At 32.6% G+C, this 15,693-nt stretch overlaps 1 protein-coding gene across 1 annotated transcript in view; it reads left to right on the top strand.

Moving 5' to 3' along the window:
• The window catches only part of LOC109544695 (protein jim lovell), a gene marked incomplete in the record, with an annotated part of 136,552 nt that overhangs the window by 25,244 nt on the left and 95,615 nt on the right, over positions 1-15,693 (top strand). The window contains 1 exon segment of the mRNA XM_019915019.2: positions 1,352-1,415.

Below are 15,693 nucleotides of genomic sequence, written 5' to 3'. Positions count from 1 at the left end.
TTAAGTCTAACCAATGTAGACCACAGAACACGTGAAAGAAAATTGATTTTAATATGAAATATAAAAAGCATAAGGATTTTAAAATAACAATTTTTAAAGAAAAGAAGAGGGAACTTCTTAAAGACTCTATAGATATAGGTGCTTAGACTTACTTAGAACAAACGTTTTTATCCGGAATAAAACGCATCGATTATACATACAAGACGAATTTAAATGTTTTAATTGCAACTTGGCTAATGCAGAAGTGACAAAAACAAGAAGGTTCATGCATACCATCATTTAAAGCCAATTTTCTGTTGATATGTTTTCGTCAACATCCGCCAAAATCATATACCTACATCTATTTCCTTCTCAGTGAAAATATTACTTTACCATGTCGACGAACGCTTTTGTAGAGGCGGAAAATTGGTCCTCCCGAAAAGCCCTTTCCCAGAATTACCCTCTCAAATGCAATAGATTATCCGAAGAACATGGCTACTTCCGTAAGTTCGATGGCATATACGGCAAATTGTGGCCGATGTACAAATGTGCCCTACTCTTCGGCTTTAGCAGTTGCGTTTGACGTTCTCGTTATTAAATGCCCACATGTGGTCAGATAGCAGTCGTATATTATTATTCGGTAAGGTGGATATTGAATGCAAAACCCAAAGATATCCGGGGAGACGGAGAACTTGAATTAAGTGGTTGGATCGATAAAGCCATATTTTGCCAATTTTAGTAAATTAGCCCTTCTTGAGTAGATGACTTAGAATAGTAAACAATTAGAAAAATATTTAGAAGAAAAACTTATTTGTGTAGCCCTAATCTGTATTTAAGAGTTGAGCGCTCTTTAGAGCAGAATTCAACATATTGTCGCTCGTCCTTTAAGATAAATCACCAGAAGTTTCATATGCTATCTCCTATCTTACAGTATGATTTTGCCAATGTCATATTCACACATAGCTCAAAGCTGGAGAAACAGTGTCTTTTTTCAAGTATATAATATACTAAAATGTCAACATTTTGTTATTATAAATATATATAGTTAAATAGTTAATTGTGGAGAAAGAGAAATTGGCCATGAAGGTGTAGAAGGCTCACAGACTAAAAACATTCTCCAATTAAGCTCTACATTATTCATTTTATACAAGCACACCTTAATTCGCAATATTTACATAAGTGCTAAATTTTAACTTGTACGCGAAATCATTGGATATTTGACAACTCCTAATGTTGTAGTGAAATCTACATGTCCACATAACATTAATTTTCAAAATAAACTATTCATCTACTAAAAAATCGAATCGAGTTATTTTGAGGAAATTGATTCTATTAAAAAAACGTTTATATGAGCTAATGTACATTTTTATAGTTTTCCAGATATGCATGGACTGCGAGATCCTAAATTTACACATGGACCAATAATGTAATTAATAAGGTAAGCGCATATTAGAAACACAGATGGAATTTGAATAAAATCATTAATCCTACTCAACCTAAAGTACATAACTAATGACTAAACATGATATTAATAAATTGAAATGATATTCCTAATAGCATGTTTCGTTTTACGGAGAATCAAAAAAAGAGAAAAAATATTTCAATTTATTGATTTATCATGCCCACAAAAGCTGCCAATTAAAAAGCAAAATTGAATTAAAGGGGCAAAGGACATTTATTACAATTTTAAATCTTTCTCATTTGCTCGGCTTTATTAACCTTTTAGAGAGTTTACAAATAGTCAATATGCACAAAATAGCACAAAAAGGTTTGATAATTATAAATTCATTTTTGTTACAATGTTCGTTCCTCTAAATCAAAGTCACATTGTTTAATTTTCAGTAATAACTTCAAATGCAGTTCAACGTCAGAATTATCTACAATCGGAAAGTTATTCCACTTTCAGTCACTTCTAAAAAAAATTAAATTTCCCATCAAAAATGCCCCATGAGCCAAAAAATGTGACCCAGAAAGATTTATAATGAATAATCTATCTACTCGCAAATACGATTCCATACGTCAGAACATCTTGTTAATTAGCTTGTAAAAATCGGAAGAACAAACGAGTTCCGTTAAGGCCTTAATTACAGGTTAAAAGGAAGCAGATCTGCATGATGCCGTAAATCTTCCTCTGCTCGTATGCATAGACAAGGAATTTTTCGGAAAAATTTCTATAGATCATCCCACACGGTCAATGCGATTGTTATTCTTAATAACGTAGTTAAAAGGTTCTTGTAGACCTGATGCAGATTTGTAAGTTGGAAACAAGAAAAATTGGGCGTGGGTTGCACGGATTTACTCCCCTAGGCTACTAATGCGTGAATTATCTATTGAACTTTATAGTTTAGGCGGCACAAACTGTACAAGTGAGTTTTAAATGTGTTTCATCGTTTAATTTTGCTTGGTAAATTCAATAATGCAAAGGCGGATTGATTTGTGTATTTATATATAGGCATATTTTTCTTGCAAACAGCTTCCTTGGCAACAATTCTGACGACCTTGTATAGCAAAGGAAAATATGTCCGTTTTTAATAGTTTCAATAGTTACAAAATTCGATATTTTTATTATTAGCTCCTGGTATCAATGGTTGAGATCTTGCTTCCCACACATCATAACGTATGTATAATCGTGCGACTCTTTACACGATTTGAGACACTCATGGGCCGCCCAAAAACAATGGATTCAACCTTATTAGGCTAATGACCGCCTTCTGATCTTCCTATTGTCTTTAACGATACCTCTTGCGCCTTTTTGTTTCACCTTGTAATACGGTACTTAAGTGGTTTAATAGATCAACGGGACTCAGTGTGATAAAGAGCCGATTTTTTTTTTTTTTAGTTCGCGATGGTAAGTCGCTATTATGAGGTGCCTATTTAATCGCATCTGATTGAAAAAGGGATTGAGCAACGCAGTTAATAGAATAAAGGAGGACTAGAAAAAATATAAGAAAGCCATATATTAATTCATTTGGGTTTGTTAGGTGATTGACGGACGGTTTATCTGAGTCTACCTATATGGCTTACTTAGGCCAGTCTCGATAAATCGAAGATGTTTTTTGGCTAGCTCTTAATTTGAGTTAGTTTATCAGAATCGTGAAAAATTTTAAAGTGTAAGGAAAAAGCCACAACATAAATTGAAGTTATATAAACTATGTAAGAAGGTTTATTTTAACTATCTTGCTGATACCTACAGAACCAGAGAGTAAATTTAATTATTTGTATAGCAAAACTAGCTCTTTGTCGACTTTCCAGTCCAGTTCGATAGTTTGTTTCTCTTCACCAAATCACATTTCAACACAAAATTTTTTAGACATTCTGAAACAAGACAGAAACTGGATACACTGGTCAAGTTTCAAGTTTCTCTTCCGGTTTGTAGACCGTCACACAAAGCACTTTTTCCTTGTATTGACGTTGATTATTTCATGTGGTCTGAACTTTATATTCTTAGGAATTTTAGGATATTTGGGAATTTATAATCGAAAAATCTTTGGACATGTAAACTTTCTATTCAACTGGGACATCTTGTTAACGAATAGTGGTTCCTTTCAAATCAATGTCGAGCTGACTTACTTCCACCTCTAAAACGTTCTTTTAATTGACAAGATACTAGAATTGCTCATCACTCGTGTCCATACAGTTATACAAGTTTTGTATCCAAATATTTGGGAGCATTTGGTAGTTATGAGACGACATGAATTAAAAATGTACTGTCGCAGTTCTTCCCGAATCCCGCTTTTATTGTCTAAATCTTCCTTTTGAAATGGCCCCAAAAGAAAAAGTTTAACAGGATCAAGTCTGGAGACCTAGCCGGCCGCACGGTTGGACTTCTGTATAGACAAGTTTGCCTGAAAGCATCAACGCGTTTTTAGCTTAACTTGTAGCAAAACCGACTATACCGACATGACTTAGCTCATGATGTTTTTAGTAGATCTAGAAGACAATTGATATTTATTATATTTCAAGTATATTGCATAAATGTGGTGCTGTTTCCGTACCAAATAATATATGGTTAATTAATAATTTTAACTATATATTTTATTCGAAATTCGCAGGTCTAATGGTCAGTTTTGGAAAGCTTGACATTGATAAATCTTAACTTCATATAATTGATGGGTGCTTGTAATGTTCTGTGCTGAAGATTTAAATATGATCTCACCTATCAATCTAAGCTGAGAAAATATTTTATCATTCAGTGAATATTGGTATATAATTTTCTATTATGTACCTTCTTATGAGAAATTTATGAATGGTTTGTACAGAACATTTTGGGTACAAGTTTTCACCAAAGTCAACGATATTAGGTTGTAAGCAGTTTTAATATTTTACTGTAAATTTATAAATTACTCTAGAACACAGTAACATTGATTTATCAGAAAAGTGTCAGAATAATTGAGAATTTTTAATATTTTAAAGTAGAATTTTCTTGAGCATGAAATTGAACAACTTTTGATTTGACCGATACCTACAATCTTATCGTGGCCGAGAAGCCAACAATGAAGCTTAAATTTAATTCAAATTGTACATTTTTAGATCAAATATGCATCTGCTAGATTTTAATTACTTAATTGCTTCACTTGTTAGTGACTCTAGATCTTAAATTTTAGTTAGTCTGATGAACTAAGGAATTCACCACTTAATATGCTATTATTATATAATTATACTTATTATGCTTGCAAAGTAGCGAATTAGTAATACTATATTTTCTTGGTTCATATTGAAGTGAAAATGTTGATCATTTATGTACCATTTCTTTAAATTCAAGTTTTTAAAATCTACAAGTTTTGTTAAGACGAGCACATTCTTAGTGTTTATCTGTCGATCAATCTTATTCAGACTCAAGTTGTACGGACTTTTAGTTTAGTATTAGACTTAAGATTGGTGTTCTTTCCACTCTGCCTCTATGGCAAAAATTATGATTCCCAATAATTTTAGTTGGTCAGGAATTGCCCGCTAAGTCACCAATGAATCCCATTCTGGTGTCAAATTACAATTTAAAATGATCAGTACACATTTTTCCTTTTTGAGTCGTAATTCGATTTGTTATAATTTATGTTCTGTTATATTAGCAAAAGAAGAAAATTAATGAAAAATGAAATACAACAAAAATTTAGAAAACTGTTTAAAAGTACTACAGTGCCCGAATGTCATAAAGTGAGGATTACAAAATATTAAAAACACATATGTAGGCAGTGTAAGATGTGAACTAATAATTGGTTAATTATCAATTATCCGTAGTACTTATATATCATTAATTAATTAATGCAAATTCAAGTTGAACCAATTTTCTTCTACCCAATTAATGGGATTTAAGTTATTTATTAATTAAAAGTGTATCAACCGTATACCTACGCTCTCCACGTACAACTGTTAATCAAACTCTGAACGGAAAATTGGCATTAACTATGCAAAATTACTTGGTCGCTTTTTTCCGAATCACAACAATCCTTAAGCAGGTCCGTTACACTGTTTAACCTGGACAATTGTTTTGCCAGTAACATGCAATTAATTGTGGATTTGCATGCGAACAAGTGAGAAAACGTTTAACGAACTAGGCGTGGGAAATTGGGCTAAATTCTGCAATGCCTCGCTTTAAATTGTTTCCAATCGATTGAAACTGAAGTGATTTCTTACATTTATTTCAAACATCATAGGGAAGAAATTTTTAATTGAAAAAGTGTTGAGTTCTTGTTTGTGCATTCTTGAAAAATATGTTTTAGTCGGTACTTGAATATTCACAGAAGAGCTGCGAGTTTTCGTTTATTTATTAAGGTAGTTTTTAAAGTGCTACGCAACATTAGCAAATCTCTTAATTAGTAGTCGGCAACGATATTAATTTACTTCATTTTCAATTAATGATTGACGATTCAATCTTTCAAAAACATTGACGATATTAGAAGATAATTGATATTTGAAGCATACAACTCTTCAAAATTAGCTGCAAGTGTGGGATTGTTTATGTTCATCATGTAATGCAGTATTCCGAAAACATATTTTCTTCAAAAAATATTTGAGTAATTGGAAAGTATATTAACATGTTTATTATACTGTTAAATTCGTAAATCCATATGTATTTACTGTTTTATATGATCCGCTCAAATTATGTTTCACAACAAATGGATGTATGAAACTGCATAAAATTTCATTTCTTATACGTTTAATATATTACTTTTAATAAATATCGAGTCATTATCATTAAAAAATGTATTTCTCTAAATTTGCAAATACATGTTTCTGAAGAGTAATTTTTTGGCGTCAGTTTTGATAAAGAAAATCTTAAATTCTTGTATCTTAGAGGACTTGGACTCATGCTATTAAGTCATACTAGTAGGACAAAATAGTTTTTCTTCAAACCTGAATAAATCGGGTATAGCCCGATTGAGCAGCTGACCGCAAAGATACGTTTTTCTAAGGCAATAGTTTACTCCGCACTTTCCTGTCGTCCATGCAACAAATCATTTCATAGCAGTAGCTATATAATCTAATCGAATCAACCCTATTGAAGTACCGATCCTAACATCATTGGGAACGCAGTTGCTTATTCTTGGTTAGAAATAGATGTGTTCCACTGTAAATGTGCTGATCTTTAAAAAACATAATTTTTTATTTCGAACCAAAGTTTTTGTTATGGTGCGCTCTATTATCAGATTCACTTCGGTCGGCTGTTAATCACTTGAGAACCATGAAAAGTATCATCTTTGCTTCGCATAAAATAATATACTGTTGTCGATGTAGGCCGAAATAGTTATGCCAACTTTAATGCTCTATTCGGAAATTCACTTATAAATGATGGAGCAATTTCTTAAAAACTGTTATGTGCACTTCGGCAGAAAGGAACATTATTGGACTCTCCTCTGAATTTAGAATAGCACATAATTTTTAGGAAAACTGTCCACCCATAAACCAGTTCAGCTCATGTGAGTGGTTGAACTGGAACGTTCTTAAGTTTTTAATCCATTCAACATATTTTAGAAAAGCCGCTTTTTTGCGCGAAATATGAATAAAATACTTGGTCGATTTTCGAGTAATCAAACAAAGTTACTCCTCTGGGCAATCTTTGCCAGCTTCCAGCGGCCTAAGAAAGTTAGATTGCATATAACCTAGATGGGCTAATTGGAGCTATTCTTGTCTTATGATATACGGACAGTCTTTATGTCCATGAATAGATACTTAATAGTTATTAGCTGGAACCGTTAGTTATAAACGAAGTCTACAAAGTGCATGCATAAAAAAGAGGTTGCATTGTCAAATTATACCAACATTTTTCGAAACTGGTAGGAGCCTAAATACTATTTATATTATTTAAGTTTATTGTTTTAAATCTAACAGAAAAATTTAGTAGAACCGTGTACTTTTGGTCCTGTACTTTATATATGTTATTTAGTCTCCATATTTCCAAAAGCGATGAAATATTCGAATATAAACCTTATTAAAAAAAAAGATGTTTTTCTGTCAATTATGAAATTCGTTAAAATGTGCGAAATTATATAAATTAGCGAGGTAAAAAGTCATATAAGGTCATTAAAGCAGTCCCATATGAAAACCTCTTCGAAACTTCATTGATCCAATCTTGCATAAGCAATGAAAAGAATATCGCGCTTAACGACGTGCATTCCAATTAAAACCGCGCTGTAAACGAATACATAAGATGCCGTGTCAGCCATAAATTTCTCAAATTTTGCAATTTACATACTACAAATTGCCGACGGTTATACCTTCCTACTATTGAATCCGACCCAAACGATATTGTTCGCGAAACGGTGGTGGAATATGGACTCCTCCCGTCATTGTTTTCAAAAGGCCATTAAAAATCTCACATGTTTTGTACTTTTGCTGTTACTTTCCGTGTCAGTGACGTGCCATTCAAATCCTTCGGGGATGACCGCACCGAATTGCCGGTCCGTAATAATTAGGCCAAGACGATTGATATTCGCCAGGTTTTATGGCTCTATTTTATTGTCAGCAAGCAGCCTGAATATATATAGGCTATAAAATGCACAGATGTTTCCTGATTTTCGATTCTTAATTAACTTCTGATAAAATGCACACACAAACAAGTGTATATCTCTTTAAAATATACACTTTGTTAGTATCACACATCACTATCACAATTTCAACATCATTTTTTACTTGGGCCATTCTGTTCGCTATACAAGCAGGGCATCAAATGTTAAATTAATTTTTCGATTAAACCGCATAGCTTTATGACTATATGACTACTTTTTACGGCTGTTGCCGAAGAATTTTACGGTTGAAGCGGTTTTCAAGTAGTATCCAAACATCCGGTTGGTTCTTGATTATTATATAGCATTCAACATGTCCCTTGTAGCTTCGTCCTACCAATTGATGAAGACTGGGAAGTTTTCAAGTTCATTTTTCAAAAGTTACTTACACTTAATACTGATTTAAAAAACTGATCCAAAATCATATGCATAACTTTTTAACGCAACCTTTAATTGCAGAACTTCAAAACTACTTCTATGGTTTTCCTTATGGACAGATTATTAATGAAAGTAATAAATAAAGCTGAAATAATGTTATGAAAAAAACCACATTAATCAAAGACTCTGAACATCCCTAAAAGCGAAAGTAATGATAAGCAAATACTGCACTGAAGATTGGCTGGTGATGTTCGAATATATCAGACATATAATTTCAAAACGTGCACATTAAAAACATCCAGGCAATAAATGTTTCAAAAATGATTAGAAGAAACCCCAATAATTGATTTTAAAAATCATGTTTCTTGTAGCATGTTTGAATATAAATATTGAATTTAGCTAAGTATTGATAAGTCTGACTAAATCATAAAAATACATTACGTTCATGGTGGGATTGCAACTATTAATTACTTTACGTAAACATTAGAAGAACTTGGCACTTGATTAATCATAATTGCTGTCAAAAAATAATAATCGTGTATTACACAATACGGCGATATTTATGTGATGATTTCAAACAACCTTTAACATGCAAATCGCACCCACATGGATGGAAACGATGTTGATGCATTATTATTATGTGCCTTTATCTATATTATTATTGTAGCCGGGACGTGTGTTTCGGTCCTAGATGGACCACTCCTTACCGTGTACATATGATAATGTTTACTGTTTCAAATCCGCGTAGTTATGCTATTGTTTCACAACTTAATAAATAATTGTTTAGCATTTTGAATGGAACTGAAAAGTCAAGAACGGTATAATTTTTTCAACATTTAGTAATCGCGGTGCTAATAGATAAAAATACGTAGCTACTATGCATGTGATTTATCGAGAAGATGGTTCTGCTAATATAGAAACCGTTTGGAAAATTAATTTTCATTTTATATAGGGCGGTCAAATTTTAATTTGCGAGAATTTCAGAATTAGGGAGCCCTTCGTTATACTGGTATTTTCTACTGAGTTCTTTCAATGTCCTACATCAACGATGATCTGCCCAAAACTTTTCCACTCTTTCTTCCACCAAACTCAATACAGTTTCAGTCGTTTTTTATAAATGCTGCTTTCAATATCACCCCAACAATCACCTGTTCAGTCGCAGACTTTTTCACATTGTTCGTCAACTTCACTAGCACTTTCTTGAAAAAAATTGAAAAAAATGTTTGTTGTTTTGTTGTTGAGTAATGACCCAACTTTTTATTTTCAAGTAAAACAGGATTGTTTGAAAATATTCGCAAGAGATCATGAGGTGTTAGAGGGATTCAGAAATCTCCCCAACAAATACGTTCTATGCTTGGTGCTCACAATGTGCATTCTCTAAATTGAATTTAATCTCTCTTGACAACATTGCTACCAAATTTTGTTAACGCACAAATATTTCATATTATTACGATTGTCTTTCATACATATTCATTCATCAAACATTTATGTGAAAATTTCTACTCCAGCCGATAGCGCATGCATGTCAGAAAATAGTTTATCTCTTCCAATTAATGAAGTTGTACATTTTCCAGCTTACAAATAATAATGACCGCAGGACGCAGCATCAGTTATTTATTGCTACTATTAACGTACTCGGGTACGATTCGATCCGTTATTAAGACCACCATTTAGCGATCGATGTGAGTTTTCAAGAAATACGACCTTCAGTGGTTTCAGGCGATCACAAATTTGTCCTCTCATTTATATATGAAACTAGTAGGTTTACATGCACTGCTTCCCTTTAGAAATATACCTGATTTGACTTTTTTAATTCAAATAGTTCAATTGCAAAAAGTATGAAAGAGTGTCATTTACGTCTAACCAACTCTTCATCTGAAATTTAAACTGTGGCATTTCTGCATGTTTCACTTCAGTAAATAATGTAGGTGTAGCCAGGAACGAAATATTTAGTACCACATTTTCACATTGAAATATTGTAAAGTGATCGGAGAAAAATGGGCAAATCTCTAAAGGAAAACTTAACAAATTACGATTTTCATCTCTAAATTCAATCTGTTATTAATTATAAAGTGTTCTAAATAAGAAAAAACACCCAACGCATAATAGAATTTGTTACTTGACCTCTATGCAGCCGGCCATCAAGAGCGTTAGCTTTCTTGAAAATAAAATCGAAACCGTTTTATTATTGCAAAAAAAAAAAAGAGTTCGAAAACAAAGTACCAAAGATACCAAAGCCCGCCAAGACCATGAAGGAAAAAAGCACATAACGGCCACGACTCGCGGAAACATTTTTTTGTTACGGATTAATTAATCAACTAACAAGTGATTGATTTGTGCATTACGGTAATCGATAAGATATTAATTACAGATTAAAAAACCGGTTGCGGCTGCTTTTCTTTGAAACAAAACAGGTGGTATATTGTTGGTACCGGATTCAAGTTCTTTGATGGTAGATCGACATTAATTCCCAGGCAGTAGAAATCGTAGCTCGGAATACTCAATTAATGGTTCAACGATGGATGGTATGGAAGTTCAAATTGTTTACCAGAATGGCATAGAACTCAATAATTGATTTCGAAGGAAATCTAAATTGCATTAATTTTTTCGATTAAGGTATCTTCGTGTCTTAATATGCATGGGACATAATATGAAATCAAATTATTCGAATTATTGAGCCCTTTTTAAGTTATGAATTGTGGCGAACTAAGTTTTGATATTCACTTCATCAGCGCAAAAAAACGCAAAAGCTACGCATCGGTTATCGAAAACTACTCTAATTACATTCAGAGTTGACATTTTTTCAAATTATTTGGCTTAGGTTTTGATCCGATTGTGGGCAAAGCCACGTTCTCTCTAGTGTAAACTCTTATTAGGTTGAGTAGAATTGATAATATTTCTTTATAATATCTGTAAACATATTCATTGTTGGCTAATAATCTGTTACTTATATGTGTTTGAATTGCGTACTATCTTCAGTTGCATAAATAAGGTCAAAAGTATTGAACTTTTTTGGAAAAAATATTCCCTAAAAGTTAGCCAGCTCACTGCTGCTTACTTTTGTAATTCATGTTCCAAAGGAAAAGCTATCTGTACTAATCAACATAAAAACGAAACATAATTCTGCATTGTCAAATGCCATAAAATACTAAACTGAATTCTGATTTGGGAGTTTATACATGATTAAGCTAAATTCCTTTTCAGTTTAGTTTACTTTTCCCGATTATTATGCTATTTTTGCTTTAATTTCGGTGTAGTTGAGCATGTTAAAAATTGGCATTTGTTATTACATTTTTAATAAAAAATCACTTTTCCGAAAAGTGCAAATTTTGAATATTGATTCTAATTCGTAAAAAAGTATGCTCGATCAAACTTGCAAATTAATCAGTTTAGCCGACTGCTAAATGCGTCTTGTACACAAAAAAAAACTCACTCACAAGCTATCAAGCACATCAAGTGCTTCCTTCAGGCTCGAAGTAAGCGTACATGTTAGTTATGTCTCAAAATATGGTTTCCAAGAAATATTAATATTAATTATTCAATATTAAATAATTAGTTTTTGATTAAAGTGAATAATTGTATGATTACTTGCTGAATGATAGCTGTTCCTAATTGTCTAACTTAACTCCTAGTGATCAAAATTTTAAAGACTACATTTAAAAAATCTAACCACAGCCGAAACGAAGAAGAAAAATGAACAGAAATAAACCGCGCACCGAGACAAATTAAAGCGATTTAAAGCAAATCCATATTACCATTCTCTGAAATACGTATCACACTTTGTAGTATTTCAAGTTTATAATTTATTACATTTGCTGTGTTTTTTTTCACAGTCGATTTTTTTATCACCACAAAACAAGGACGACGTCGGCAACTAATTTTATGCATTATAGCTGCAGAAATCAGATTTTTAATTATCCAAACCGCAAATACGATGTATTTTTTACTGCTATAATTTTTTCAAGGTGACGCTAATAATATTTATTGCGATGACGAGTACATACAAAATTACACTGTTTCAAATTTGTTTTTATTGTGATCGATATTGCACAAAATAACGAGATTTTTCTAATGCTTTGAACGTAATTTGTCAATATAACCTTTGTTTAAATAATTCAGAATTTAAAGCGATCACATAAACTTTAAGAACACTTTTGCTTCCTCATCATCAAATTATCAACCGAACCTCATTTTATAGAATGAACTGCCGCTTCTCAACAGCAGCGGTTGTAACTAACTTTTGATGCTCCGTGTAAAGAACAAGTAAAAGAACCATTCGAAAATATCTTAAACTTAAGATGAAGTGCCAGGAAGGGTAATTGGTCATTGTAAACTAGTACCTACTTTGATTAAAAATTGGAACAGTTATAGTTTGATACCAGAAAGTTTGAGTAAAAATTTAAATAACGCAAGCATCACAACTATAAATTATATACAAATTAATAGGCACCGCCACTAGGTATGGTAATTACGTCGAAAAACATCCTCCAACAAATTAAGTTTGCAAGTTCCAGTTAGACTCAAATGGGAAATGAATTGCCCCATAAAATAACGCAACATACGCGGAAAATGCGAAAATTAAATAACACAAACTGACGGATTGAAGTAATAAAAGCGAAGGAAGCCACAAATTATGCATATTTAGCCTCGCGTGCCTCCCGTACGGAATTAAATTAAAGTGCGTCTGGATAGCATCAAAAATAACATATTTTGCGTGGCTGCGAATCGGGAATATCGTCGTGCGTATATCCCTAAACTGGATGGGCCATGTGTGCTTTCGCTTCCAGGGAATTCCGAATACTGTGGATACATTTTCTACTCGGAAAACTTTCAAACGTTTTAGGAAGTCGGAACTTGCTTGTCGCGCCAATGGTAAAAAGTACCAAACATTGCTGACTGACTTCATTTTTTGTGTTAGAGAATAGCATCTAACCAATTTTTAAAGTTTGAATCAAATACACGAAGTAGATTTTCTGTAATTCACTGCCAAAAATGCACTGAAATTTGTATGCTATTACGAGTGACCGTACAACCTTAAGCTTTCTACATATTTTTTTCACTGATTTGTTTCTCGGGTATTTGTGTAAATGCTTATTAATTATTTTGTCTTTATCACTTCTATTCTATTTTGATTAACGGGTCTTTTCTTTCAGGTATGTATGGCGACCATTGTTGAATTGCTAGCAGAGGTATAGTAAGTAAGGTAGGTGGAATAGGCAATACAAAAGCTCTATCCGCAATTAAATTGAAGGATGTGTGTGTGGCACAACTTTTTCAAATAATGAAAAAATAATTTAAATCGAACTACGCAAACCCTGCTAAAAGTGAATAAATTTCAATTTTATTAAGTGAGATGCACAGACAGCTTCTTTTCTCTTTGTAAAAGTACAAGCTTGTAGTTACGTCACTCGCAAGCTCTCCAAGGACCGATTTCGAAGCTTTAAGCTCTCGCCAAGTTTAGCCGATGTTTAGCTTGCAAATGCTTCAGTGTAAGACCTATATTTTATGTCACAGAACTACCCAATGAGAAAAGCACCAGTCGCATATTCATATCGACTGTATTAATCTAAACTTGTTTTAATTTCTGGTACTGACTCTATTAAGAGAAAACATACGCACCAAGCAAGGTTACGCCATACGCTTCCCATTTTATTGAATTTCCCATTTTTTCCCCAGAATTAAAAAAAATATTGATTCATTTTACATGATTACTAATACTTTGCCAAAAGTGAAAGGCTTTTGAATTGTGTCACTCGCAAGACCCTCAGGAACGATTTATGTAGAACTAACGGGAACTTCAGGTTTGATATTGGAGTTCTTGGGTACAATCCAAATCCAAGTACTTTTACAAAGCTTTACAAAGTTGTGATATTTGCTAGTTATAGCAAAAAACAATCAAAATCCTTGCCAAAAGATGTGAAACAAATGACATAATCAGTACCTAATGTTTTCATCTCGGATAGCCTCAATTCGTCAACCTAGTTTCTTAAGAGACATGATAAATTGAATTAACGCAACGGTAATAACTCTGAAATAAATAAAGTTCAATGGAAAACACTGAATACAAAAAAAAATGTATGTAAAACGAAAGTTCCGTCTAATTGAATGCTAGATTCATTGGCACTGCTAGTTTCCTATTTGACAAAGAAAAGCAGAGAAATGGTAAAATAAAGTCGAAAATGTTATGAATCTCAGAGATGTATAGCTCAAGTATTATGATTATTTCCGATAGAGACTATATCAGTTATAAAATTCGCATTAGGCAGGCTAAAAATGCCTCAAAGCTGTAAAATCAAACTAAACATTTTCATTTCAATTCATTTGAACATTTAACCCTTAATACATGCAGCAATTATTTAATGTTTCGAGCATTACAAGGTTCTACTTCCGGGACAATCTTAATTAATATTAAGTTTATTAATTAATAATAAGTTAATATTTGTTCAGACAGAAAGTGAATCTCGTGCTATACAAAATATATTCAAAGTTTTTTGTTATAACTACATACTAGAAAGAGCAAATGATAGAATTAATGGAGAAAGTGGAAACATGATCAATTTTCTGTTACTGGCTTATGAAACTAAAGTTTACATAAATGTTGACAAAATCCTTGAAAATAAAATGCTGATAGCAATTTAGATATAGATTTAACATGTACAATGAACATAAAATAAGAAAACTATCAGGTTCAAAAAACATTTTAAATTATCTATGGGTAACATGAGTATAAATTTTTTAAAGAGTGCTTGTAAACGTTTGCAGTGATAAAAAATACGAGAGTCGAGAAATAAAAGATACAACTGGATTCAGTCCAGACGAACAATTATAGAAGACAATAAACTTTCCAGTCCGGCATTAAGATTAATCACACCATTCACATATATTTATTTGGCAGGTTTACGAATTCAAAACACATATGCATAAGAAAAATGTTCTTTCTACATGTCCCATGTTCGAAGTTCTAAACTGTTGAACCGCTGGTGCAACACCTCTCCTTTCCGGCTATGTGGAAAACATCGGTGTAAATCGCTTGATATGAGGATAAGCCAGCCGTGGAGTGTACAAAGTTCCGAGTTCACCGAGATCTTTTATTTATTTTATAGGCTCTGTTTATCCCTTTATTTCGGCTTATTCAGCAAATATAATCCATTTGCAAATGGATATCTAATCCGGTTCACTTAGAAGAATATTTTTATGAGTATTGGCAACTCGCAAATTACAAATAGGTATACATATCAACAACTAATATAATTAGTTACCGATTGAAGCGTATATTCGTTGCCGCTAAGACATATATCTCTTATGAGTTAGAAACCATTGGGTCTACAATTACCAC

The sequence above is a fragment of the Dendroctonus ponderosae genome, unplaced genomic scaffold (genome assembly GCF_020466585.1).
Source record: "Dendroctonus ponderosae isolate FM_Combo_2020 unplaced genomic scaffold, Dpon_F_20191213v2 Dpon_F_20191213_2, whole genome shotgun sequence".
NCBI classification, from domain to species: Eukaryota; Metazoa; Arthropoda; class Insecta; order Coleoptera; family Curculionidae; genus Dendroctonus; species Dendroctonus ponderosae.
The sequence above is the reverse complement of the archived record's forward strand: the minus strand, read 5'-3'. Positions and strand labels throughout refer to the sequence as shown.